Below are 23,815 nucleotides of genomic sequence, written 5' to 3' on the forward strand. Positions count from 1 at the left end.
AGGAGGGACTTGATGTCAGGGAGATTCTCTGCTGCTTGAAGATGAAATCAGAACTTGTGAATGAATTTGAATATATAGGCAAGGAGATTTCTAAGCAAAATGTTGAAGGTACTGCCTGGTTTCTTCTTGCTCCTTATAGTAAAATATGAGAAAACCAAGGGAAGTTTTGTTAAAAGGGTACCAAGACTAGATGATTTAGTTAATTTTTAGCCTATCGAGATGACAAAGGATGCTAACATACAGCAATAACTTCTGAAAGCATTGTATGGAGAAAGCCAGGGATGTGGCTGTATAATAACTTCAGAAAGATCAAAAGATGAGAATTATTCAGTCACATTGGACTCTTCCAAGAAATTAAGGGTGTGCCTCACAGATCTTCTTAACCAAACCAGGTGATCTCTAGGAAGCTTAAGAGTATTGCTCCTTAACCAGTTAAACAATAGCTATAGATAAAGAACAGGTTATTTTGCAAAGATTTGTGGGTTTGGCTTTCATCATTACTTAATATGTTTGTTTTTTACAGAACTGCATTAATTTTCTATTGCTCTGTAACAAATTACCAAAAACCAGGGACTTAGGACACCTCCAATTTATTACCTAACAGCTGTTTAGGTCAGAAGTCTGGTGCAATGTGGCTACATTTCTCTGCTGAGGGTCTCACAGACTGAAATCAGGATGTCAGTAAGACTGCACTCTACTAGGTCAGCATTCCTAATGCATTCCTTGCCACGTAGATCCCTCCGTCTTCAAGGTCAGCAAAGGAATATCTTTCTCATGTTGCATCTAATGGAGATTGCACATAGTGTCTAGAAAGCTAAGAGTAGCCCCAGCTGACAGGCAGCAAGCAAATAGGGATCACAGTTCTACAAACACAAGGAACTTGTATTGTGCCAGCAATCAGAATAAACTTGGAAGCAGATTATTTCCCAGAACCTCTAGAAAATAGTACAATCCTACTAACATCCTGATTTCAGTCTTTGAGATCCTGAGCAGAGAATCTAGCTATGTTGTGCCAGACTTCTGACCTATGCAGCTGTTAGGTAATAAATCGGGGGTGTACTAAGTCCCTAGGTTTTTGGTAATTTATTACAGAGCAATAGAAAACTAATGCAGTTCTGTAAAAACCAAACATATTAAGTAATGATGAAAGTCCTTGAGGAGTTGTTAGGGATTGTGATCAAACAAAGAGCAGGAGTTAGCTTTTGGGTAGGAGGAGGGAATACTTTTTTTTTTTTGAGATGGAGTCTCACTCTGTCGCTCAGTGGCATGATCTCTGCTCACCACAACCTCCGCCTCATGGGTTCTAGTAATTCTCCTGCCTCAGCCTTCCAAGTAGCTGGGATTACAGGCGCCCACCACCATGCCTGGCTAATTTTTGTATTTTTATTAGAGACGAGGTTTCATCATGTTGGCCAGGCTGGTCTCAAACTCCTGACCTCAACTGATCCACCAGCCTTGGCCTCCCAAAGTGCTGGGATTACGGGTGTGAGCCACTGTGTCCGGCTGGAGTACTTTTGCATTGGGAATGGAAGGGATAAGAATGAGCTCATATGCAGCTATATTTACAAATGGTAGCCTTAGATAGGAAATGAATAATGCCTCCATCTATTAGCAGAGTCATTTCCTAGTTTTGTATTGGGAGATATTGGGATAGGGCCTTCAGTAGAATTGTAAAGACATAGAATAGCTGTTGATGGTTGTGAGAGAAACATTACTGGAAGAATTATGGAAGTATTACGGGCTACAAAATGTAAATTTGTAGAAACAATCATTCTGCATGTTCATATCCTATTATTGAGTCTTATTCAGGAGCCTAGGTATTTGGATGGATTACAGTGACTGTGGGGGAGAACAGGGGGAGGTTATTTTGGAATAAAAGCACTTCGTTGTAGATTCAACAAAAGGACACTCAGGATTATGCTGAGAGAGTGGTTAAAGTTTAGGATATTGAAAATTTAAAAATTCAAAAAACTGCAAGATAGGAGGTTGTGTGGCCAGTAAGTGGAATATCTAGAGCCTAAAACATATTTGGTGATAAATATTTGTGAAATCAGTAAATATTGAGAGTTCAGGATTTTAGAAGCATATTATGACCATTCATGGTAGTGGCAGAATTAGCCATAGTTGGCACTGCTGAAATATCTTGTAACAAGTCATCAGAATTGAGTAGGCCAAGGAAGATTGAATTTGTTTTTGAGGTATTCAAATGGATATTAAAATTACTCAGGAATTAGACTTGGACTTTAGAATCCTTGATTTATGCAAGCAAATGACTGAGTGTGTTGGGGTTGGCAAACCATGGTCTTGGGGCAAATCCAGCCACTACCCTGTTTTTGTAAATAAAAGTTTTATTGGAACATAGACACATCCATTAATTTACTATTCCCTGTGGCTCCCTTTGAATTGCAGTGGTAGAGTTGCCTAGTTATAGCAGAGAGCATGTGGCCCACAAAGCCTAAAATGTGATCTGACCCTTTACCAAAATGTGCAAATTCCTGAATTTAAGCTGTGAATATTCTCCCCAGCAAAATGTATTCACACAAAATTTTTTTGACCATTTCAGGAGATTTGATAATTCCTGAAAGCTGGTGAATGGACTCTAGTTAAGAAGAATTTTTGGATCTGAGTTCCCAGTATATTCCCTACTATTTTCTGCTGCATTTCGTCTCTTCTTGGGGGTAGGCCTTGTTAGCTCAACATGCCAAAGACATGGGTACTTTTATTTTGTGGGTCATGGAGCCCCAAATCATTCAGTAACTACAGATGGCACTGTTACAAAGGGAGCTGTTTTTATAACTCTTGTCATTGGGGCAGCCACAAGAGTACAGACAGATTATCAGCAGTCTCTCTCTCTCTCTCTCTCTCTCTCTCTCTGTGTGTGTGTGTGTGTGTGTGTGTTTTGAGGAAATCAATGTTGGTCATGGATCATTAATGTCCTCTCTCAAAGTATAGCATATTATGAGAAATAAATAGTTGCTTAGTTCTTTCTTCTAGGCTATTTCCAGTTAAGGCTTTTAAATAAAGGAAGAGATATTTTTCAGGAGTGCCTATGTTTAGATAAGACAAGAAGAGAGAAAAAGTAGTTTATTTGATGAAAAAGTGTTTAGTCACTAACTGTTCTTTAATAGGTGTCTCTTTAAAAATTGTTCCACTAATGTTAGCCATGGTACTGAATCTGTTTAGACCCATTTAAGAATCCTTAGTTGAACTTCATTTTGTTATGACTAATTTTGGTCACTGTTTTAACACAAGGGCACTTAACATTCCCATTGCCTTTGTCATGCTCCTGTCTTTACAAATAAGAAACAACATTCACAGTCTTATAGGTCTTTTCTGTTTAACCTGCTATCTGTGTTCTTATTCTGGGTACTTAACAGTAAAGGTGACCACATGTCCTTTTATCCTAATGAGAGGTGAAGCCAGCTAGACTTTCTGGGTCAGGTGGGGACTTGGAGAACTTTTCTGTATAGCTAAAGGATTGTAAACACCAATTAGCGCTCTGTGTCTAACTAAAGGTTTGTAAACGCACCAGTCAGCCCTCTGTAAAAATGGACCAATCAGTGCTCTGTAAAATGGACCAATCAGCAGGATGTGGGCGGGGCCAAATAAGGGAATAAAAGCTGGCCACCCCAGCCAGCTGTGGTCACCCGATAGGGTCCTCTTCCACCTTGTGGAAGCTTTGTCGTTTTGCTCTTCACAATAAATCTTGCTGCTGCTCACTCTGGGTCTGCACTACCTTTATGAGCTGTAACACTCACTGTGAAGGTCTGCAGCTTCACTCCTGAAGTCAGCCAGACCACGAACCCACCGGAAGGAAGAAACTCCAGACACATCTGAACATCTGAAGGAACAGACTCCGGACACACCATCTTTAAGAACTGTAACACTCACCGTGAGGGTCCATGGCTTCATGTTTGAAGTCAGCGAGACCAAGAACCCACCAGAAGGAACCAATTCTGAACACACTAATGTCTTCTGCAATAGGGGTAATTTTCTTTTATTAAAAAATATCCTTTCTATTCCAAGATGATATTTCAACTCAATAAATATCAGTAAAAGACCTGGTTTCTGGGGTCTGCCTTTAAGACCTGCATGGGTTGAGTGAGTTGTTGGGTTGCTGTTTAGACAAAGTACAAGAATGTACTAAGGATGGACTGTACTAAGGATGGAATTGAGTAGCAGCCATCTGTAGAATTCCTGAGTCTGGGAATGAGGAGAGGAAGCTGGTAAACTAGGAACTGACTGGGAGATAAGCAGGCTATGCATTGGATTAAGAGACTAGGCAGAAATGTCTGTGGAGATGGAGCTTAGTTAAGCAGAGGAGGAGAATGAGAGTGTGGTGTAGTGTACAGGATCGGGGAAGACAAGATAGTTTAGGATGTAAGTCCTCAAAGGCTGGGCATGTCTTGGATTATTGGAATGTTTCTTTTATGGCAAATCATGAACTATTTTCCTTGCTCAGAGGCAGATATCTAATGGGACAAAAATCAGATCAGATCCCTGTTAACTGCTAGTCACTAGAAATTATTTTCTTTCTTTTCTTTCATTCCCTTTCCTTCCCTCCCTCCCTCTTTCCCTCCCTTCCCCCCCACTCCCTGCCTTCGTCCTCCCTCCATCCTCCTCCATCCTCCCTCCCTCCTCCTTCCCTTTTCCCTTCCTCCCTCCCTCCCTTTTCTCTCCCTTCCCTTCCCTCTTCCCTTCCCTTCCCTCTTCCCTTCCCTTCCTTCCCTTCCCTCTTCCCTTCCCTTCCCTCTTCCCTTCCCTTCCCTTCCCTTCCCTTCCCTTCCCTTCCCTCTTCCCTTCCCTTCCCTCTTCCCTTTCCTTTCCTTCCACATGCAATCTGGCCTTCAGCCCAAATTTGTCTATACTGAGAACTCGGAGGGAATACAATGAGCTGTTTCTTTGCCCTGAAGTTGTTTGCCTTCGATAATAGGTATTTTCTTTTTCTCGTTTTTTAACTAATTTTTTTTTCTTAAGCATAGGCTGACAAATTTTTACTTTCAAAAGAGATTAATGGGACCCTTGGAAATCCTTTGGATTTAAATCATTTTATTTTTCAGTACTTTGGTTGCACAGATTTTTTTTTTTTTTTTAAGACAGAGTCTCACTCTGTCACCCAGGCTAGAGTGCAGTGGTGCAATCTTGGCTCACTGCAATCTCTGCCTCCTGGGTTCAAGTGATTCTCATGCTTCAGCCTCCCTAGTAGCTGGGATTACAAGCGTGCTCCACTAAACCTAGCTAATTTTTGTATTTTTAGTAGAGGTAGGATTTCGCCATGTTGTCCAGGCTGGTCTTGAACTCCTGGTTTCCAGTGATCTGCCAGTCTCAGCCTCCCAAAGTCCTGGGATTACAAACATGAGCCACTGCACCCAGCTGGTTGCACAAAATTGAGATGAATTTTACTTCTCTATTCATGGCACTCCATTTGCTTATGAAAATAATTTCATGGCACTCTGATGGTCAGTTCTCAGCTCTGGTAATACTGTAACTCTCAGTAGCAGTTGACACAGCTGATTACAGTTACTTCCTTGAAACAGCTTCTTTACTTGACTTTGAATTTACTGTACTCTCTTGGTTTTCTTCTTACCTCACTGTATCTTCCTTTTCACTCTTGTTTTTTCACTCCTCCTTTTCTACTCAACCTCTAAATATTGGAATATCCCAGGGCTCAGTGTTGAGCCCTCTTTTGTATTATACTTCTGCCTCTGGATACATGAGTTTAAATATCATGTATAGACACTAATGACATACAAATTTATAGATTTTACTCTGTTTTCTCACCTGCCCAGTATTACCAACTACCTACTTGACAAATTTAGATGTATCTCACCTTAACATGTCAAAAAAGAAAATTGTGACTTTTCTTCCTAGACCTATTCCTTCTGCGGTTGTCTTTATCGCAGTAAATGGCATTGCCATTCACCAGTTGAGGAAGCCAAAAACCTGTAAGTTAAACTTGACTTCTCCGTTTTCCCTCACACCCCACATCTGTACCATTGGCAAAATATGTCTTACCAACAAAACTTTATGAATAAAGCTGTTACAAACATTTGTGTGTAGGTTTCGTATGAACATGTTTTCAAATCAGTAATACCTAGGGGTGTGATTGCTGATCATGTGGTTAGACTGTAGTTAGCTTTATAAGACACTGTGAAACTGTCTTCCAAAGTGGCTAGACCATTTTACATTCCCAACAGAAATGAATGAGAGTTTCTGTTGCTCTGTAGCCTCACTAGCAATTGGTATTTTTAGTTTTTTTGTAGTTTAGCCATTCAAATAGGTGTTTAGTGGGATCTCATTGTTGTTTTAATTTGCATTCCCCCATGACTAATGATGTTGAGCATCTTTTCATGTTCATCATTCTTTTTTTTTTGAGATGAAGTCTTGCTGTCTCACCCAGGCTGGAGTACAGTGGTGCAGTCTTGGCTCACTGCAACCTCCACTCCCTGGGTTCAAGTGATTCTCCTGCCTCAGCCTCCCAAGTAGCTGGGATTACAGGTGTCCACCACCATGCCTGGCTAATTTTTGTATTTTTAGTAAAGATGGGGTTTCACCATGTTGGCCAGGCTGGTCTTGAACTCCTGACCTCAAGTGATCTGCCCACCTTCGCCTCCCAAAGGGCTGGGATTACAGGTATGGGCCACCACACCTGACCCGTGTTTGTCTTTCTTATATCCTTTTTTAATGAAGTGTCTATATTCAATTTTTTTCTGCTGAGATTGGGGAAGAGAGAAGTGTTTGTTTTGTTAATGTTTGTTTTTCAGTTTTTTTTTTTTTTTAAATATATATATTCTCAACTTAAGTCCTTTTTTAAATATGTGATTTGGAAATTTTTTTTTTTCTTTCTCTCTCTCTCTCTCTCTCTCTCTCTCTCTGTCACCCGTGGTGGAGTGCGGTGGTTCTATCTCGGTTCACTGCAGCCTCGCCAGCCTGGGCTCAAACGATCCTCCCACCTCAGCTGGGATTATAGGTGCACATCACCGCTCCTGGCTAATGTTTTGTATTTTTTATAGATACGGGGTTTTGGCATTTTGCTCAGGCTGGTCTTGAACTCCTGGGCTCAAGCGATCCACCTGCCTTGGCCTCGCAGAGTGCTGGGATTACAGGCGTGAGCCGGTCTGTGGCTTTTCTGTTTATTCACCTTGTAAAGCAGAAGTTTTTAAAATTTTGACAAATTCTAATTTATCAATTCTTTTCTTTATAGATTGTGATTTAAAAAATATTTTAAAAAATTTCAATAGCTTTTGGGGTACAGATGGTTTTTAGTTACATGAATGAATTGTACAGTGGTGAAGTGTGAGATTTTAGTGCACCCATAATCCGAGTAGTGTACATTGTATTCAATATGTAGTTTTTTTATCCCTCATTCCCCTCCTTAGGCCTTTCTGAGTTTCCAGTGTACCACTGTATATACCTTTGTGTACCCATAGCTTATCTCCCACTTATAAGTGAGGATATACAGTATTTAGTTTTCCATTCCTGAGTTACCTCACTTAGAATAATGGTCTTCAGCTCCATCCAAGTTGATGCAAAAGACATTTTTTCGTTCTTTTTTATGGCTGGGTATTTTTTCATGGTGTATACATACCATATATTCTTTATTTACTCATCAATTGTTGGGCATTTTGGTTGGTTACATATCTTTGCAATTGTGGACTGTGCTGCAATAAACATATACGTGCAGGTGTCTTTTTGATATAATGACTTCTTTTCCTTTGGGTAGATATACAGTAGTGGGATTGTTGGATTGAATGGTAGATTTACTTCTTTGAGAAATATCCGTATTGTTTTCCATAGAGGTTGTACTAATTTACATTCCCACTAGCAGTGTATAAGTGTTCCCTTTTCACCACATGCACACCGACATTTATTGTTTTTTCACTTTTTAATAATGGCCATTGTGGCTGGGCTAAGGTGGTATCTCATTTTGGTTTTAATGTGCATTCCCCTGATGATTAGTGAAGTTGAGCATTTTATCATGTATTTGTTGGCTTTTTTTTTTTTTTTTTGAGACAGAGTTTCACCCTTGTTGCCCAGGCTGGAGTGCAATGGCACGATCTCGGCTCACCGCAGCCTCTGCCTCCCGGGTTCACGCTATTCTCCTGCCTCAGCCTCCCGAGTAGCTGGGATAGAAGCTGGGATTACAGGTGTGCGCCACCACACCTGGCTAATTTTTTGTACTTTTAGTAGAGATAAGGTTTAACTGTGTTGGCCAGGCTGGTCTTGAACTCCTGACCTCAGGTGATCAGCCCACCTTGGCCTCCCAAAGTGCTGGGATTACAGGCATGAGCCACCACGCCTGGCTTAGGCTGTTTTTATATCTTCTTTTGAGAAGTGTCTTCATGTCATTTGTCCACTTTTTGATGGGATTTTTTTTTTTTCTTGCTGATTTGTTTGAGTTCCTTGTAGATTCTGGATATTAGTGCTTTGTTGGGCGCATAGTTTGCAAATATTTTTTCCCATTCTGTGGGTTGTCTCTTTACTCTGATGATTATTTCTTTTGTTGTACAGAAGCTTTTAAGTTTAATTAGTTCCCATTTATTTATTTTTGTTTTATTTGCTTTTGGATTCTTAGTCATAAATTCTTTGCCAGTTTCCGGAAAAGTTTTTCCTAGGATTTCTTGTAGAATTTTTATGGGTTCAGGTCTCAGATTTACCTCTTTAATGCAGGGATGTCCAGTCTTTTGGCTTCCTTGGGCCACATAGGAAAAAAAAAAGAATTGTTTTGGGACACACATAACATACATTAACATGGTAACTGATGAGCTTAAAAAAAAAATTGCAAAAAGACCTTGTAGTATTTCAAGAAAGTTTACACATTTGCGTTGGGCCACATTCAAAACCATTCCGGGCCGTGGGTTGGACAAGTTTGCTTTAATCCATGTTGAGTTCATTTTTGTAGGCATACAGTCTTATTCTTCTACTTGTGGCTATCCAGTTTTCCCAGCAGCATGTATTGAATAGGATGTTCTTTCTCCAATTTATGTTTTGGTATGCTTTGTCAAAGATCAGTTGGTTGTAAGTATTTGGCTTTATTCCTGGGTTCTCTATTCTGTTCTATTGGCCTGCATATCTACTTTTATACTGGTACTATGCTGTTTTGGTTGCTGTAGCCTTGTAAATATAATTTAGAGTTAGGTAATGTGATACCTCTTGATTTGTTCTTTTTCTTAGAATTGCTTTGGCTATTCAGGCTCTTTTTTAGTTCCATATGAAGTTTAGGATTGATTCTGTGAAAAATGATGTTGGTATTTTGATAGGAATTGCATTGAATCTGTCGATTGCTTTGGGCAGTATGATCATTTTCATGACATTGATTCTTGCAATTGATGAGCATGGGACGTATTTGCATTTGTTTGTGTCATTTGTGATTTTCAGTAGTGTTTTGTAATTCTCCTTGTAGAGATCTTTTACTTCCTTGGTTAAGTATATTGCTAGGTTTTTTTTTTTTTTTTTTTTTTTTTTGCTGCTATTGTGAAAGGTATTGATATGAGAATCAGATCTTGATTCGATTTTCCAATTTGGTTGCCCTTTATTTTTTTACTCTTGCCTGATTGCTCTAGCTAGGACTCCCAGTATTATGATGAATAGAAGTGTGGTAAGAGTGGGCAACTTGGTCTTGTTCCAATTCTTGGGAGAGGTTGGGGATTCTTTCAACTTTTCCCCATTTAGTATGATGTTGGCTGTGGATTTGTCATATATGGCTTTTATTATTTTGAGGTATATTCCTTCTGTGCCTAGTTTGTTGCTTGTTTTTATCATAAAGGGAAGCTGGATTTTATTGGATGTTTTTTTCTGCATCCATTGAGGTAATCATATGGTTTTTGTTTTAAATTCTGTTTATGTGGTGAATTTGCAGTTATTGACTTGCATATTAGGCCATTCTTGCATTGCTGAAAAGAAATACCTGAGACTGGGTAGTTTATAAGAAAAGAAGTTTAATTGGCTTATGGTTCTGCATGCTGTACAGGAAGCATGGCACCAGCATCTGCTTTTGGGGAGGCCTCAGGAAGCTTTTACTCATGGCAGAAGGTGAAGCAGGAGCAGATACTTCACATGGTGGAAGCAGAAGCGAGAGAGAGAGAGAGTGAGGGGGGACTTGTTACACACTTTTAAATGACCAGATCTTGCGAGAACTCACTATCACAAAGACAGCACTAATCCATGAAGGATTCACCCACATGATCCAAACACCTCTCACTAGGCCCCACCGTCAGCACTGAGGATTACAATTCAACAGGAGATTTGGCTGGGGACAAATAAACTATATCACATATATTGAACCATTCCTTCATCCCTTGGATGAAACCCACTTTATCATGGTCAGTTATCTTTTTGATGGGCTGCTGGATTACGTTTGTTAGTGTTTTGTTGATTTTTGCGTGTATGTTCATCAGGGATATTGGTCTGTAGTTTTCTTTTTTTGGTTGCATTTTTTCCTAAGTTTGGTATCAGGGTGATATACAGGCTTCATAGAATGAGTTAGAGAGGATTTCCTCCTTTTTCAATCTTTTCTTTTTTTTTTTTTGACTGTAAGTTCAGGGGTACATGTACAGGATGTGCAGGTTTGTTACATAGGTAAACGTGTTATGGGGGTTGGTTGTACAAATTATTTCATCACTCAGGTAGTAAGCCTAGTACCCACTAGTTGTATTTACTGCTTTTTTCCCTTCTCCCACCCTCCACCTTCTGATAGGCCCCAGTGTGTGTTCTTCTCCTCTATGTCTCTGTGTGTTCTCATCATTTAGCTACTGCTTTTAAGTGAGAATAGGCGGTATTTGGTCTTTTGTTTCTGTGTTAGTTTTATTTTATTTTATTATTATACTTTAGGTTTTAGGGTACATGTGCACAATGTGCAGGTTTGTTACATATGTATCCATGTGCCATGTTGGTTTGCTGCACCCATTAACTCATCATTTAGCATTAGGTATATCTCCTAATGCTGTCCCTCTCTGCTCCCCCGACCCCACAACAGTCCCCGGAGTGTGATGTTTCCCTTCCTGTGTCTATGTGTCCTCATTGTTCAATTCCCACCTATGAGTGAGAACATGCAGTGTTTGGTTTTTTGTCCTTGCGATAGTTTGCTGAGAATGATGTTATCCAGTTTCATCCATGTCCCTACAAAGGACATGAACTCATCATTTTTTTATGGCTGCATAGTATTCCATGGTGTGTATGTGCCACATTTTCTTAATCCAGTCTATCATTGTTGGACATTTGGGTTGGTTCCAAGTCTTTGCTATTGTGAATAGTGCCGCAGTAAACATACGTGTGCATGTGTCTTTATAGCAGCATGATTTATAGTCCTTTGGGTATATACCCAGTAATGGGATGGCTGGGTCAAATGGTATTTCTAGTTCTAGATCCCTGAGGAATCGCCACACTGACTTCCACAATGGTTGAACTAGTTTACAGTCCCACCAACAGTGTAAAAGTGTTCCTGTTTCTCCAAATCCTCTCCAGCACCTGTTGTTTCCTGACTTTTTAATGATGGCCATTCTAACTGGTGTGAGATGGTATCTCATTGGGGTTTTGATTTGCATTTCTCTGATGGCCAGTGATGATGAGCATTTTTTCATGTGTGTTTTGGCTGCATAAATGTCTTCTTTTGAGAAGTGTCTGTTCATGTCCGTCGTCCACTTTTTGATGGGGTTGTTTGTTTTTTTTCTTGTAAATTTGTTTGAGTTCATTGTAGATTCTAGATATTAGCCCTTTGTCAGATGAGTAGGTTGCAAAAATTTTCTCCCATTCTGTAGGTTGCCTGTTCACTCTGATGGTAGTTTCTTTTGCTGTGCAGAAGCTCTTTAGTTTAATTAGATCCCATTTGTCAATTTTGGCTTTTGTTGCCATTGCTTTTGGTGTTTTAGACATGAAGTCCTTGCCCACGCCTATGTCTTGAATGGTATTGCCTAGGTTTTCTTCTAGGGTTTTTATGGTTTTAGGTCTAACATGTAAGTCTTTAATCCATCTTGAATTAATTTTTGTAAAAGGTGTAAGAAACGGATCCAGTTTCAGCTTTCTACATATGGCTAGCCAGTTTTCCCAGCACCATTTATTAAATAGGGAATCCTTTCCCCATTTCTTGTTTTTGTCAGGTTTGTCAAAGATCAGATAGTTGTAGATATGCGGCATTATTTCTGAGGGCTCTGTTTTGTTCCATTGATCTATGTCTCTGTTGTGGTACCGGTACCATGCTGTTTTGGTTACTGTAGCCTTGTAGTATAGTTTGAAGTCAGGTAGCATGATGCCTCCAGCTTTGTTCTTTCGGCTTAGGATTGACTTGGCGATGCGGGCTCTTTTTTGGTTCCATATGCACTTTAAAGTAGTTTTTTCCAATTCTGTGAAGAAAGTCATTGGTAGCTTGATGGGGATGGCATTGAATCTATAAATTACCTTGGGCAGTATGGCCATTTTCACGATATTGATTCTTCCTACCCATGAGCATGGAATGTTCTTCCATTTGTTTGTATCCTCTTTTACTTCATTGAGCAGTGGTTTGTAGTTCTCCTTGAAGAGGTCCTTCGCATCCCTTGTAAGTTGGATTTGTAGGTATTTTATTCTCTTTGAAGCAATTGTGAATGGGAGTTCTCTCATGATTTGGCTCTCTGTTTGTCTGTGATTGGTGTACAAGAATGCTTGTGATTTGTGTACATTGATTTTGTATCCTGAGACTTTGCTGAAGTTGTTTATCAGCTTAAGGAGATTTTGGGCTGAGATGATGGGGTTTTCTAGATATACAATCATGTCATCTGCAAACAGGGACAATTTGACTTCTTCTTTTCCTAATTGAATACCCTTTATTGCCTTCTCCTGCCTAATTGCCCTGGCCAGAACTTCCAGCACTATGTTGAATAGGAGTGGTGAGAGAGGGCATCCCTGTCTTGTGCCCGTTTTCAAAGGGAATGCTTCCAGTTTTTGCCCATTCAGTATGATATTGGCTGTGGGTTTGTCATAGATAGCTCTTATTATTTTGAGATACGTCCCATCAATACCTAATTTATTGAGAGTTTTTCGCATGAAGCGTTGTTGAATTTTGTCAAGGTCTTTTCTACATCTATTGAGATAATCATGTGGTTTTTGTCTTTGGTTCTGTTTATATGCTGGATTACATTTATTGATTTGCGTATGTTGAACCAGCCTTGCATCCCAGGGATGAAGCCCACTCGATCATGGTGTATAACCTTTTTGATGTGCTGCTGGATTTGGTTTGCCAGTATTTTATTGAGGATTTTTGCATCAATGTTCATCAAGGATATTGGTCTGAAATTCTCTTTTTTGGTTATGTCTCTGCCAGGCTTGGTATCAGGGCGATGCTGGCCTCATAAAATGTGTCAGGGAGGATTCCCTCTTTTTCTATCGATTGGAATAGTTTCAGAAGGAATGGTACCAGTTCCTCCTTGTACCTCTGGTAGAATTCGGCTGTGAATCCATCAGGTCCTGGCCTCTTTTTGGTTGGTAAGCTATTGATTATTGCCACAATTTCAGAGCCTGTTATTGGTCTATTCAGAGATTCAACTTCTTCCTGGTTTAGTGTTGGAAGGGTGTATTTGTCGAGGAATTTATCCATTTCTTCTAGATTTTCTAGTTTATTAGCATAGAGGTGTTTGTAGTATTCTCTGATGGTAGATTGTATTTCTGTGGGATCAGTGATGATATCCCCTTTTTCATTTTTTATTGCATGTATTTGATTCTTCTCTCTTTTCTTCTTTATTAGTCTTACTAGCGGTCTATGAATTTTGTTGATCTTTTCAAAAAACCAGCTCCTGGATTCATGAATTTCTTGAAGGGTTTTTTGTGTCTCTATTTCCTTCAGTTCTGCTCTGATTTTAGTTATTTCTAGCCTTCTGCTAGCTTTTGAATGTGTTTGCTCTTGCTTTTCTAGTTCTTTTAATTGTGATGTTAGGGTGTCAATTTTGGATCTTTCCTGCTTTCTCTTGTGGGCATTTAGTGCTATAAATTTCCCTCTGCACACTGCTTTGAATGTGTCCCAGAGATTCTGGTATGTTGTGTCTTTGTTCTCGTTGGTTTCAAAGAACATCTTTATTTCTGCCTTCATTTCATTATGTACCCAGTAGTCATTCAGGAGCAAGTTGTTCAGTTTCCATGTAGTTGAGTGGTTTTGAGTGAGTTTCTTAATCCTGAGTTCTAGTTTGATTGCACTGTGGTCTGAGAGACAGTTTGTTATAATTTCTGTTCTTTTACATTTGCTGAGGAGAGCTTTACTTCCAACTACGTGGTCAATTTTGGAATAGGTGTGGTGTGGTGCTGAAAAAAATGTATATTCTGTTGATTTGGGGTGGAGAGTTCTGTAGATGTCTATTAGGTCCACTTTGTGCAGACTGAGTTCAATTCTTGGATATCCTTGTTAACTTTCTGTCTCATTGATGTGTCTAATGTTGACAGTAGGGTGTTAAAATCTCCCATTATTATTGTGTGGGAGTTTAAGTCCCTTTGTAGGTCACTCAGGACTTGCTTTATGAATCTAGGTGCTCCTGTGTTGGGTGCATATATATTTAGGATAGTTAGCTCTTCTTGATGAATTGATCCCTTTACCATTATGTAATGGCCTTCTTTGTCTCTTTTGATATTTGTTGGTTTAAAGTCTATTTTGTCAGAGACTAGGATTGCAACCCCTGCCTTTCTTTTTTTCCATTTGCTTGGTAGATCTTCCTCCATCCCTTTATTTTGAGTCTATGTGTGTCTCTGCACGTGAGATGGGTTTCCTGAATACAGCACACTGATGGGTCTTGACTCCTTATCCAGTTTGCCAGTCTGTGTCTTTTAATTGGAGAATTTAGCCCATTTACATTTAAAGTTAATATTGTTATGTGTGAATGTGATCCTGTCTTTATGATGTTAGTTGGTTATTTTGCTCGTTAGTTGATGCAGTTTCTTCCTAGCCTCGATGGTCTTTACAGTTTGGCATGTTTTTGCAGTGGCTGGTACCAGTTGTTCCTTTCCACGTTTAGTGCTTCCTTCAGGAGCTCTTTTAGGGCAGGCCTGGTGTTGACAAAATCACTCAGCATTTCCTTGTCTGCAAAGTATTTTATTTCTCCTTCACTTATGAAGCTTAGTTTGGCTGGATATGAGATTCTGGGTTGAAAACTCTTTTCTTTAAGAATGTTGAATATTGGCCCCCACTCTCTTCTGGCTTGCAGAGTTTCTGCTGAGATATCAGCTGTTAGTCTGATGGGCTTCCCTTTGTGGGTAACTCGACTTTCTCTCTGGCTGCCTTTAACATTTTCTCCTTCATTTCAACTTTGGTGAATCTGACAATTATGTGTCTTGGAGTTGCTCTTCTCGAGGAGTATCTTTGTGGCTTTCTCTGTATTTCCTGAATCTGAATGTTGGCCTGCCCTGCTAGATTGGGGAAGTTCTCCTGGATAATATCTTGCAGAGTGTTTTCCAACTTGGTTCCTTTCTCCCCATCATTTTCAGGCACACCAATCAGACGTAGGTTTGGTCTTTTCACATAGTCCCAAATTTCCTAGAGGCTTTGTTCGTTTCTTTTTATTCTTTTTTCTCTAAACTTCCCTTCTCGCTTCATTTCATTCATTTCATCTTTCATCACTGATACCCTTTCTTCCAGTTGATCGCATCGGCTACCAAGGCTTCTGCAATCTTTGCGTAGTTCTCAAAACTTGGCTTTCAGCTCCATCAGCTCCTTTAAGCCCTTCTCTCCATTAGTTATTCTAGTTATCCATTCGTCTAATTTTTTTTCAAGGTTTTTAACTTCTTTGCTATTGTTTTGAATTTCCTCCCGTAGCTCGGAGTAGTTTGATCGTCTGAAGCCTTCTTCTCTCAACTTGTCAAAGTCATTCTCCGTCCAGCTTTGTTCCGTTGCTGGTGAGGAACTGCGTTCCTTTGGAGTAGGAGAGGTACTCTGCTTTTTAGAGTTTCCAGTTTTTCTGCTCTGTTTTTTCCCCATCTTTGTGGTTTTATCTACTTTTGGTCTTTGATGATGGTGATGTACAGATGGGTTTTTGGTGTGGATGTCCTTTCTGTTTGTTAGTTTTCCTTCTACCAGACAGGACCCTCAGCTGCAGGTCTGTTGCAGTTTGCTAGAGGTCCACTCCAGACCCTGTTTGGCTGGGTGTCAGCAGCGGTGGCTGCAGAACAGCGGATTTTCGTGAGACCACCAATTCAGCTGTCTGATAGTTCCTCTGGAAGTTTTGTCTCAGAGGAATACCTGGACCGAGTGAGGTGTCAGTCTGTCCCTACTGGGGGGTGCCTCCCAGTTAGGCTGCTCAGGGGTGAGGGACCCACTTTAGGAGGCAGTCTGTCCGTTCTCAGATCTCCAGCTGCCTGCTGGGAGAACCAGTACTCTCTTCAAAGCTGTCAGACAGGGACATTTAAGTCTGCAGAGGTTCCTGCTGAATTTTTGTTTGTCTGTGCCCTGCCCCCAGAGGTGGAGCCTACAGAGGCAGGCAGGCCTCCTAGAGCTGTGGTGGGCTCCACCCAGTTGGAGCTTCCTGGCTGCTTTGTTTACCTAAGCAAGCCTGGGCAATGGCGGGCGCCCCTCTCCCAGCCTCGCTGCCGCCTTGCAGTTTGATCTCAGACTGCTGTGCTAGCAATCAGCGAGACTCTGTGGACATAGGAACCTCCGAGCCAGGTGCGGGACAGAATCTCCTGGTGTGCCGTTTTCCAAGCCCGTTGGAAAAGCTCAGTATTAGGGTGGGACTGACCCGATTTTGCAGGTGCCGTCTGTTACCCCTTTCTTTGACTAGGAAAGGGAACTCCCTGACCCCTTGCGCTTCCCGAGCGAGGCAATGCCTCGCCCTGCTTCGGCTCGCGCACAGCGCGCTGCACCGACTGTCCTGCACCCACTGGCACTCCCTAGTGAGATGAATCCGGTACCTCAAACGGAAATGCAGAAATCACCCGTCTTCTGTGTCGCTCCCACTGGGAGCTGTTGACCGGAGCTGTTCCTATTCGGCCATCTTGGCTCCACCCCTCTGTGTTAGTTTTCTAAGGATAATAGCCTCCAGCTCCATCCACATCCCTGCAAAGGACATAATCTCATTCTTTCTTGTGGCTGCATAGTATTCCATGGTGTAGATGTACCACATTCTCTTTCTCAGTCTTTTGGAATAGTTTCAGTAGGATTGTCACCACTTCTTCTTAGAAGGTATGGTAGAATTCTGCTATGAATCCACCTGGTCCTGAGTGTTTTTTTTTTTTTTCTTTTTTGGTTGGCTATTTTTTAAATTACTGATGCGTTCTCCCTGCTTGCTATTAGTTTGTTCAGGATGTCTATTCCTGATGCAAGCTCTAGGGGTTGTATGCTCCTAGGAATTCAACCATTTCCTCTAGATTTTCTAGTTTGTGTGCATAGAGGTGTTCATAGTAATCTCAAATGATCTTTTGTATTTCTTTGATGTCAGTTGTAATGTCTTCTGGATTCTGTTTTTGGTGTTGTACATGAGAGCTTTTTACCAAACACAGATTTTCTGTAGTTTTTCTTAGAGTTTTACTGTTTTGGATTCTGCATTCAGGGCTGTCATCCATTTTGCTTTAACTTTTGTATACAGTATGAATAATGGGTTGAGATTATCTTTTTTTGTCATACGATTGATCAGTTATTTCAACGTTATTAGTTGGAAAAACTGACCTTTCTCTATTAAATTTCCTTTGCATCTTTGTCAAATATTAAATATCAATAGTTGATGATATTTGAGTGAGTTTGTTTTGGAGATTTCCCTTGTGTTTTACGGGTATGTGTTTATCCTTTTTCTGATACAGTACCATTCTGTCTTGATTACTGTAGGTTTTTTTTTCCCTTTTCAACACTTTATATCGTTTATTAATGCAGTATACATTAGATTAAAATCTGCAGTTTCTAAGCACACCATGTTTAGCTCTTACAGATCTTCTGCAGTTTTAGGTTATTTCTACAGAGGTACCTTCAAGTGAATGAATAGCATATTCTGTAATTCCTGAAAATATAGTATAGAATGAAATGATTTAAATATAATTTAGAGACATACTGATTATGGAAATAGATTATCTCTCAATACAATACTTTTTTGTCTTGGTAAAAGTAATAAAGCAAAGAAAATAATTCATTTCTGAAGTTGCTCTCCTTCACTTGTAAAGTTCTGATCTCTTCCTACTATGCATATGTACCCTGTACTGTTAAGGAAAGCTTTGCATATGTAGATATAGAAGAATAAGCACAAAAATACTAAAGATATGTCATTCTTCTAAAGGAGACAAAAATGATTTTCAGTGATTCCTTGCCTCATGTTGATGATCCTGTAGAATTCAGAACCCATTTGGACACATCTAGCATCCCTGCTCTTGGGGTAGATACAAGGACACCAGGTCATTGGTAGGGAGGTACAGGCCTTTCCTCTGCTGCTGCAGAGAGATAACGACTCAAAATGGGGCTGAAATTTGTTTTAAAAAAACCCCAAAAATATAAGTAAAAGAATCACAGGTGCTGACTGATTGGTATTACACTTTGGATCAGCCAAATGCCTTTATTTTTACTTTATATATATTTAATGGTGGCTGTAATCAAATGTCTGTTTAAAATTCCTCATTACCCACTGTATGGTTCTACCTGCAATATATTACATTGCCTTTTATCAGGCAACTCTACCATATTCATTCATATTTTATAAGCTTTGATTGCAGTAGATGTGGATTTAATATCGATTTCTAAGCTGGCCTTATGTAAATTATTTGGTATTGGAATTAAATGAATATTAATGATGTACCTTGGTTTTTTGGTTTTGAAGTATCTTCCTATGCTTGTGCTGATTGTATGGGAAAACTAGGCTAATAGCGTAAATAGAATTGCTTGGTCTGGTATTGAGTGGAACTTGCCTCTGGTATTGAGTGGAACCCCCCTACCCCATTCAAAAGGCAGCAATATCTAGTTTCTTTATACCTATTAATGAGTGCTTTTCTGTTAAAAATCAGAATATGGAAAAAAAGTCAATTTTTTCCCTTATGCACCATTGAGAGCAAGCATAATTCTCTCAATGTTTTTTAAAAATTTCCTTACAGTGTTACTTCTTCTAGACAACTGAGTGGGTGGAGAAAGAAAAGTGATAAGGAAAACGTTTTCATCTTGTACATCTTCCTCCAGCCCCTAAAATTCTCATCTGACATTTTGTGACATGTATAGTGGTGTCAGCATCTCTTCAAATATAGCTACCTTCACGGTGGACCCTCTCAAGTTGGCTTCTTGAAGATCACACCCAGACAGATCACAGTTCTCTAAATCGGTTCCTGCCAGAGTTGCTCCTCTGAGGTTACAGTTCTTCAACTTTGCATTTTTTGGGTAGCCGCTCTCAGGTTAATTCCTGTCATCTGACTTCCTTCCATATCCACACCTTTCAGATTAGCACCTTCTAAATTGGCTTTAAGACCAGAAGGATCCTCAAAATTACACAGTTTCAGGGATGCTCCTTCTGCATTAGAACAGAGCATCTTGACTCCCTGGAGATTTGCACAGTCAAACATTGATCCAGAGAGATCAGCTCATTCAAGATTTGCACAGTAAAGATTTGCATGTGCAAGATTGCAGCAGCTTAAATTGGCCATTTTGAAGTTAATGTATCGAAGGTCCTAACGAGAAAGATCAGCACCACTGAAGTTCAAACTCTGGCATCACAGTTCTGACTTGGTTGGAGTTGCTAGCAAAAATTGGACAAATTCCTTTTGAGATATTGGTGAATGATCCTCTGGTGGTCGAGAATTCGTTATTGCCATTTCTAGATGTTCAATCAGTGAGTCAATACCAAAAAATCTTGCTTCTTCTAACACACCCAATAAATTAATGCCATCATTTACAATGAGCTGTCCATGAAACAAGTAGTTCAAAATGGGTTCAAAGTACTCAGGACTTTGGTCAGTTAAGAAAGTTCCTCTGTGATCTTGCTTATTTCCCCAGATACCTCTGTCCTTAAGCATGTGGGCCAGCATACTGTCAGGTTCTTTATTCACTAAAGTGCTCCGTGTAGTTGTAAAGTACCTCCCTCCAACATTTAATGTTAGCCATTCTATGTGGAATCCTAACAATCCTTCAGGAGGCTTAGAATCTGTCTGAAGATCAATAAATGGCTCTCCCTCACACACAAAACGTCATCATCCCTGATCAAAGCAATATCATCAATCAGTCCACCTTTCTCATTGTACACACTGGTGGCTTTTATGCCGAGTTTACTGCTGGCCCCAGAAAGCAAATCAAATAAAGTTCCGTATACAGCAACCACCTTTCTGTTCTTGGAGCTGCCATTCAGGAACAGGGTCACCCGCCTCATTGTGCTGCCCCCGGTGGGTCCTGAGTGAGCCACCACCCTCCCACTTGGTCCTCCTCCCACCTTTTTCTCTTCCCACCTTTCCCTTCCCTCCACCCACTTGGATTCACCTCCCTTTGCCACCTTCCTGCCCTTGGGGACACACACACACACACACACACACACACACACACACACACACACACACACTCTGTCCCACACCCAGGGCTCGGCCGGTCCTTCTACTACTACAGCTTTTAAATATTTCTTACATATTAACAAACTTAAATTTAAATTTGGTAGGGTGTTTTCCAACTTTTTTTTTCTTTTTAAAAATGTTTTTGACTATTCTAATTTCTTTACTTTTTCATGTAAATTTTAGAATCACCCTGTCTATATCTACAAATAATCTTGTTAGAATTATTTTGTGGATACATTCTTTTTGTACATATTTATGGGGTACATGTGATATTTTGTTGTATGCAGAGAATATGTAATCAAGTTCAGGTATTTGAGGTATCCATCACCTTGAACATTTATTGTTTCTATGTGCTGAGAAGATTTCTAGTTCTCCCTTCTAGCTATTTTAGAATATGTGAGACATTGTTATTAATTATAGTCACCCTACTGTGCTGTCAAACATGAGAACTTATTCCTTCTAACTGTATGTTTGAACCTATCAACTGATTTCTCTTTATCTTCCCCCCCCCTACACTTCTTAGACACTGGTAACTATCATGCTAAGTCTCTACTTCCACAAGATCACCCTGTTGGGATTTTCTTTGGAATTATATTGAGTCTAAAGATAATTTGGAGAATTGATGTTTTCACTATATTGAGGTTTCTGATTCATCAGCATAGTGTATCTCCCCACTTATTTAGGCCTTCTGTTTCTTTCGTATACATTTTGTAGTATATCAACATAGGGATCCTGATATTAGATTTATACCTAAGCATTTTGTTTTTTTTTGAGTTATTACAAATAGGACTTTAAAATATTTTTTGGTTTCTGTCATTGGTAGTGCATAGAAATTTTATTGATTTTTTTGAATGTTGTTTTTTTATAGATTCCTTGGGATTTTCTACATAAATGGTCATTGTGTCTTGGAATGAATGTTTTATTTCTCCTTTTATAATCTGAATGCCTTTTTTTTTTTTTCTTGCCGTATTGTACTTATTAGGACTTCCAGATTGACATTGAATGTGAATGTGGTGGGGTCAGGTATCTTTGCTTAAAACCTGACATTTAGAGAAAATATTTGGTCTTTTACCATTAAATATGTCGTTAACTGTAGGTTTTTTGTACCTACCTATTATGGACTGAATGCATCCCCCCAAAATTTATATATTGAAGCCATCACCTCCAATATTATATTATAGGAGGTGGGAGCCTTTGGGAGGTAATTAGGTTTAGGTGAGGTCATGAGGGTGGATTCTCTGTGATGCGATTAGTGCCCTTCTGAAAAAAAGGAATAGATACCAGAGCCTCCTGTCTCCTGACCATATGAAGATACAGGAGAAAGTGGCCCATCTGCAAGCCAGGAAGAGATCCCTCACCAGCTTCCAGAATTATGAGAAATACATGTATGGTGGTTAAGCCACCCAGTCTATGGTCTTTTGTTATAGCAGCCCTAGCTGACTGAGACAATATGCTTTATCAAGTTGAGTAAGTTCTTTTCTATCACTGATTGGCTGAGAGTTTTTATCATGAATGGATGTTGAGTTTTGTCGAATGCCTTTTCTGAAATTTTTATCTTATTATGTTAATGTGGTTAATTACATTGATTTTTGATTGTTAAACCAGACTTGTATTCTTGGAACAAAGCCTTCTTGGTTGCAATATACTATTCCTTTTAGAAACTAGTTTAATATTTTTTCAAAGGTCTTAGCTTTTATGTTGATGAGGGATGTTGTTTTGTAGCTTTCTTATGTCATATTGTACTTGATTTTGGTATCAGGGTAATGGTAGTTTCATAAAATGAATTTGGAAGTGTACCATCCAATTCTGTTTTGGGGAAACTGTTGTGAAAAAGTGATGTTACGTCTTCCTCAAATGTTTGGTAGAGTTTGCCAGTATAGCCAACTGGGCTGGAGTTTTCTTTTCTGTTTTTGAAAGCTTTTAACTATGAATTCAGTATATTTAGTGGATATAGGACTGTTCAAGTTCTTCCTTCCTCTAAGTTACCAAATTTATGTGCATAAGGTTATTATAATAGTAATATTTCTTTGGGGTCAGTAGTGATATATCTCCTAATTTTCCCTGAATTGGTTGGTAATTTGTGTCTTCTCTCTCTTTCTCTTCTTTTCTTGTTCTGGCTAAAAGTTTATCAACTTTATTGATTTATTTTCTCCTACTTGCCTTCTTTTTCTAGTATTTTAAGATGGATGCTTTAATTATTAATTTGAGACTTTTCTTATTTTCTAATAGAAATGCTCTAAGCATTTCTTTAACTGTGTCCCACAACTTTCAGATGTTATATTTTCATTTTTATTCACTTCACTTGGGATTACCTTTTTGACCCATGGGTTGTTAGTGTGGTGTTTAAATATACAAATATTTGAGACTTTTTTCTTATTGGCTTCTGATTTAATTCTCTTATGATCTAGAAACATACTTTAAAAAAAATTAAAAAAACAAAAAACAACAAAAAATTTCTGGCCTCAAGTGATCCTCCCACCTCAGCAGCCTCCCAAAGTACTGGGATTGTAGGCATGAGCCATCACACCCAGCCCTTGGAAACATACTTTGAATAATTTTAATTTTTAAAATATCTGATGAAGTGTGTTTTGTTACTTAGAATATTTTAGTGAATTTTCTGTGTGCACTTGTAAAGAATGTATACTCACTTGTCAACACTTAGTGCTGCTCCCTAGTCAAAGCCACTGTCGATCTTCGCATGACTCACATTAACATCTTCCCAGTTGGACCTATAAATTCTTTTTTTTTCTCGTTTTTCATCAGGCTTTCCTTCACTGAGCAGCCCTATAGATTCTTTTTTTTTTTAAACAGACTTTCCTTCACTGGGCAACCAGAATATTTTTAAAAAAGTATTTAGTTTCCAGCCTGTGCAGCATAGCAGAAACCACATCTCTACAACAAATAAAAAATCAGCTGCGTGTAGTGGTGCTTGCCTTGTAGTCCCAGCTACTTGGGAGGGTGAGGTGGGAGGATCTCTTGAATTCAGGAGGTTGAGGCTGCAGTGAGCTGTGGTGGTCGCACCACTGCACTTGAGCCTCAGCAACAGAGTGAGACCCTCGTCTGTAAACAAACACCCCCACCCCCAAAAAAAACCTTAATAAAATTATTTATTTTGGTATAATTTTAAACTTAAAGAATAGCTGTTAAAAGGGGTATAAAGCTTCTTTATAACTTTTTCAGATTTACCAATTGCTAACATTTTGTCTCATTGCTTTATTTTCACCTTACCCCTTCCCATTCCTCCCTCAACTAACACAAACTAACCCACCTTCCTATCCCACCTGTATATACACACTCATATATATATATATATGCATATGCATATAAATTACATATATGTGTGTTTAATTTTCAGCTTTTGAAAGTA

The 23,815-nt window shown here is 39.4% G+C and overlaps 1 protein-coding gene and 1 pseudogene across 1 annotated transcript in view; one reads left to right on the forward strand and one right to left on the reverse strand.

Moving 5' to 3' along the window:
* The window catches only part of WDR70 (WD repeat domain 70), a 397,384-nt gene that overhangs the window by 103,864 nt on the left and 269,705 nt on the right, over window positions 1-23,815 (forward strand). The window lies entirely within an intron of this gene.
* On the reverse strand, window positions 19,109-20,355 carry LOC116457051 (BTB/POZ domain-containing protein KCTD9-like; annotated as a pseudogene).

The sequence above is a fragment of the Hylobates moloch genome, unplaced genomic scaffold (assembly GCF_009828535.3).
Source record: "Hylobates moloch isolate HMO894 unplaced genomic scaffold, HMol_V3 SCAFFOLD_17, whole genome shotgun sequence".
Taxonomy (NCBI): domain Eukaryota; kingdom Metazoa; phylum Chordata; class Mammalia; order Primates; family Hylobatidae; genus Hylobates; species Hylobates moloch.